This window comes from Pseudophryne corroboree, chromosome 4 (assembly GCF_028390025.1).
Source record: "Pseudophryne corroboree isolate aPseCor3 chromosome 4, aPseCor3.hap2, whole genome shotgun sequence".
In the NCBI taxonomy this organism is placed as follows: Eukaryota; Metazoa; Chordata; class Amphibia; order Anura; family Myobatrachidae; genus Pseudophryne; species Pseudophryne corroboree.
This window is the reverse complement of record NC_086447.1, coordinates 153,931,509-153,936,938: the sequence shown is the minus strand read 5'-3', so window position 1 is coordinate 153,936,938 and position 5,430 is coordinate 153,931,509. Positions and strand designations below refer to the sequence as shown.

Genomic DNA, 5,430 nt, shown 5'->3' with positions numbered 1-5,430 from the left:
AGATGGTTTCTTGCTAACAATATTTCTTCTAGTACTTTATAGTCATTTATGTGTCGGGTACAGTTCTAATTTCTTCAAAAATATGTTACCTCCTAAGTTATTAGCAGAGAGATATAGTAAGAGATCCCTGTGCTGGAAAGATATGCAAAATAGAAGTAAAGGTCAATGTTTGCTCCACCACTTCTGCTGTTTGTTGTTAATTCCAGTATATAATTACTGCACCTGATATTCCAAGGTGGTCACCCATCCAAGTACTGATCAGACCTATCACTGCTTTGCTTCCAAGATCAGACGGAATTGGGCGTGGCCAGTGAAGTATGGCAGTAGTGATTGAATTCAACAAATGAGAGAGTGTGTGGTTTATGACATAAATACCAAAAGGGAGAACTTCTGCTGTCCAATTGGTTTGCCACGAGTCTCTGCTACAAATGCATTGCAGAGAACTTGATGTCTGGCAATGGGTGAGAGAGTCCTCGAGCGAGATCAGTAGGGATAGATTAGGGTACCCCCACTTCTGCTGTCCACTGTCACATAATGTTATAGTGGACAGTAGAGTCTCTACTGTTTGCAGCACAGGGAAAACTGGGGCCTCTTATCTCAGCAATGAAGATAGTTTAATTATATTAGCAGTAAGTGGTGATGTCTAAATGGTTATCTGAGATTATTAGTGGTTATACCAACACATACCTCCCAACATGACCCTCTCCAAGAGGGACAGAATGCTCTGTTCCTGGGCTTCCCTCTTAATGTAGGATTGCCCTCACCTGTGTTGAACTAGTTACTTGATGAAAAAGGTGTTTCAGCACAGGTGATGGCAATCATACATTACCAGGAAAGTCCAGAAGCAGAGCATTCTGTCCCTCCTGGAGAGGGTCATGTTGGGAGGTATGCAACAAATGGCTGTTACATATGTATTATGATTGGTGTGTTAATAGAGGTCAACAAAACACAAATATTGTAACAAACATTTTGATCTTAAAATTACTTTTGATTACACATAAATGACTATAATGTACTAGAAGAAATATTGTTAGCAAGAAACCATCTATAACCAAGAGAGCCGCTATCAAGGGACACATCATTTATTACACAATTCAGTGTCTCCATTTGTGTTTGACATGTGTACCCTTGATATACATGGATATTATGCATAGCTCTGTTTTAAGATTTTTCACCTAAGGCGCACTTGAATCTGCATAGTACAATGTTTTATAAATTAGTGGGGGGTTTTATTCTTTTTTGCCTTTATGCAGACCCAGATTCCAGAAACTTCGGATCACTATGACTGATTTAGTATGATTACCATAAGACTGGGGAAAAAAAAAAACATTTTTAAGGGACAAGGCACAACCAGCACTGTCAAAATGTTTGTTGCCTACACCAAATCTTCTTCATCTTCTTTCATAAACTTCCTTATCCCGCATACCCACAACTAAAAGCCACAACCAATCTCTCAGTGACTGACAGACCTGATCCACCAATTCAATTCCTAATAATAACCAATAACCTGGTTAGGCCCTGAGGACGGGGTATTCCCCGATACATGTTGGATCAATAAACGGACCGCTTTTCTTCATTATATACGAGTCTGCCTGAGTGCCGCCTGTTTCTACCTGCTACATAGAGGAATTGCATAGTTTCTCAAGGAGGGCACCGCAGCAAATTGGTCTTCAGAGTTGGAGTGCCGGGATTTTCTTCATATATATATATATATATAAATGTATATATATATATATATATATATATATATATATATATACATATATATGGTAACAAAGTAGGCAGCATTTCAAATAAAGTTCAAAGTAGCTCCGGTGCCCTCCTAGGTGTCCTGTGCTCAGAGACCCAAATATACAGCATGCAAGGCGGCACTCAAACAAATGATGAAAGGAGCAGGTGTGTTCAACATTTCGAGATTTATTTCTCGTTGTCAGGATACATGTATCCTGACGACGAGAAATAAATCTCGAAACGTTGAACACACTTACCTGCTCCTTTCATCATTTGTTTGAGTGCCGCCTTGCATGCTGTATGTATATACATATATATATATATATATATATATATATATGTGTGTGTATATAGGATGTAAGATGCCTAGAATGTTGAGGGGAAAAAATTAATTTATTCCATTTTGGAATAAGGCTATAACATAACAAAATGTGGAAAAAGTGAAGCGTTGCAAATACTTTCCGGATGCATTGTATGCTGTAAATGTATGTATATAATATATAGGCATTATAAATATCAGAAAGTGTGATGCAGCACTTGATAAAAAAGGTGGAATGTTGCCCATAAAATTCCACGATTGGCCTGTTATAGTTCTTATTCTATTCTAATAAATAGCTGATCAAATTATATATAAGGGACTATTTATCACAATCCACATTTTTAATACATATATTATAATTTTTTTATACCTAAGTTCACAACACATTTGGCCAGCGCATGTGGTAGCGGGGTCAACAGAGAGGGATTTTACAGATCCCTCTCCGAAAGGATCTGTGATATAGTAGCCCATAGCCTACTATTGGCTAACACTATCTGCATTTGGCATTATCTACAGTACCAGGGGCGGATCCAGAAGAAAATAAAAGGGGGGGGGGGGGCACCATGATAGGGGAACGGTAATAGTTATATTTACATGCACCTAAGGCACGCGTGCTCCAGGGGCGTTTCTACAGAGGAGGGGGCCCGTGTGCACCTCCGGGTGGGCCTCCTCCTCTGAACGGCGCTGTAGACTCCTACAATGTGCCGGAGTCTACTGCGCATGCGCAGGTCTCCGGAAACATGGCGCCCGCCATGATCCGGAGACCAATTTGGCTACCTCACATGCGCGGCGGCCTTTTTGGCGGCGATTTCCACCGCAGACACTGCGCTCGCCGATGGACTCTGGTTAGGTAAGTATTTAAATGGGTGCAATGTGTGCGGTGTGGGCCCCCCTGGATCCAGGGGCCTGTGTGCACCGCACCCATTATAGAAACGCCATGGCGTGCTCCCAGATAAGAGGATTGGTATTACAGGGGGCGTGGCCTCACAGAATACGCCATCAGGTAATGATTGGCTGTAGGAGTGCATCCTGGTTTATTTCCCATGTTTCACGCTGATGAAAAGGCTGATTGGGACTTGAAATGTTGGTCACCTGTTCCATTAGGTATGGGAGCCTGGAAGGCACCCCAGCACAATATAAGTATTATAGTTTTTAGTTGGTGGTGGCAGGTGCAGCATACCTTGTTTTGGGCACTGCACTGAGACTCAGACTGCAGGACAACATGAACTGTCCATCTCTGATTAGCAGAAGCAGCCAGCTGGATCTCCAACAAGCAGCATAAGACATCTGCAGGACAGCCCTGTCACAATCACACAGGCCGCCTTCTCAAAGCTGAGCTGAGTGTGACTGCACCTAGCATGGTGGTAAAGGAAGTGGAGGAGGAAGTGCTGGGAAACTGTGCGATGCAATGAGGGCTAATGAAGCCTTCTGCACCGTCATAAGTATCAGTCTTACTCGATGCTTGCATTTGAACCCCGCGCCTGACTGGACTCTGGCTGGCTGGCAGTGGGGGAGTTAGGTTGCAGTGTGAGCAGGGGGAGGCTTAAGCTGCAGCTCCAGCATCCCCATTGGTTACCACATGGACTTGTTGTTAGAGCAGCGGTGGGTCCTAGTGCCTGCCGGCTCTTTTATCAAATCTGACTGACGGAAATAGCAGTAGTGCTGCTGGTGTTCTCCTTTTGGAAAAAAAGAAGTCAGAAATGACAGGGGAAGGGGGGGGGGGTCACGGGCCCGAGTGCCCCCCCCCCCCCCCCCCCCCCCCCGGATCCGCCTATGTACAGTACCATAGCTTTGTAAGTCCGACTGGATAGCAGGCCACATAGAATCTTATGGGGGTTGCTATGCGGCCAGAAGTGGCGGGACAGTGGGCAACCCCCAAAAAACACTCTGTTTATCTACTCCTTACAACTATGGGAGCACAGATAAAACAAAGCAAGTAACTTTACACCTGGGTAAACCATGCTGCACTGCAGTTGAGGCAGGTGTAGCATGTGCAGAGAAATAATAAGAGAGTCATCAGGACTCGTGTGCAGTGATGCACCGATACCTGTTTTGGTTTCAGGAGGTCTCTGACTAGAGATGACAGCTCCTTGGCTTTTTCCTGCGGGAGAAACACTTTTTTCTGTTCTATGCCCAAACTATAATTTAAATTGCAGAAATAAAGCTGTGTGGAATTTGTTGGCTACATGCCAAAACCATCTAGTATTCACCATGCATGCAACAAATACATGTATTTGTACTCCTTGCTTTGCAACATGGTGTTACATCAGACTTTCTCAAACACAGGGGCAGATGTATTAACCTGGAAAAGGCATAAGGAAGTGATAAACCAGTGATATGTGCAAGTTGATAAAGGCACCAGCCAATCAGATCCTAACTGTTAATTTACATATTGGAGCTGATTGGCTGGTGCCTTTATCACCTTGCACATATCACTGATTTATCACTTCCTTATGCCTTCTCCAGGTTAATACATCTGCCCCATAATGCTATATATCCAATCATTAGTTATGAATGCAAAAAGAGAAAAAATAGTACAGCTTAACATTTACATATAAAAAAATATACTTTGGGATTAATTTTATACAAACAATAAGAGAACATTTTTACATTTTTTATTGCAGTCATCACTGATGACAGTGTGGTTTGAGTACAGCACTGAAACGTTGGAATATAACTGCTCACCTTGGTGATTATTGAAGCCTTGAGTGCCACACCTCTGGAATGTATGTATGCTTCATTTGTGAAGGCACCGGATGTAGATACAGATTGTGGAAAGCAGCTTTGCTGAATATATATATATATATATATATATATATATATATATACCTATACCAGTATACACCAGATGCTTGTATAAAAACACTAACATGCTCATCAGGCTTAAAGCATAGTCAAAGATATATATACTGTACAAATATATAAAAATACATATGTATAAAGATTTTTCTTTACACATGGTCCATGAAAGCAGAAGAATGAAAATACAGATTTAGGATAAACATATAATAGTGTATAACAGGTGATGTCCCAGTAAATAACAACATTTGAGAAAATAAGTGATACAATAGATAAGGAGAGATGAGGATAACACAGTAGTTCTGTGAGATCTGAACGGTATGATAGAGATACTGTATAGTCTACTGCTGGCTTAGGAGACTTGTTGCTTGCCAAGTGTTGTAGAACTACAAGTACAAGCATGCCTTCCTAGTCAGCTGGTGAGCCACAAGTTGCCGATTTTGCATGAGAAGCAAGCAAATACAAAGACTGCTGGTAACAATGCACTTGCTATTATTGCAGTCTGATTCCAACAGGTTGCATGCAGCAGACGGGTGAGCTTCCCTGACTGACTGATGAGGAGCTGATACACAGCACTACCT

General features: G+C 42.1%; 1 pseudogene; it reads right to left on the bottom strand.

The window, feature by feature from the left end:
* Window positions 1–210: 210 nt before the first annotated feature.
* On the bottom strand, window positions 211–329 carry LOC134913184 (5S ribosomal RNA; annotated as a pseudogene).
* Window positions 330–5,430: the final 5,101 nt, after the last annotated feature.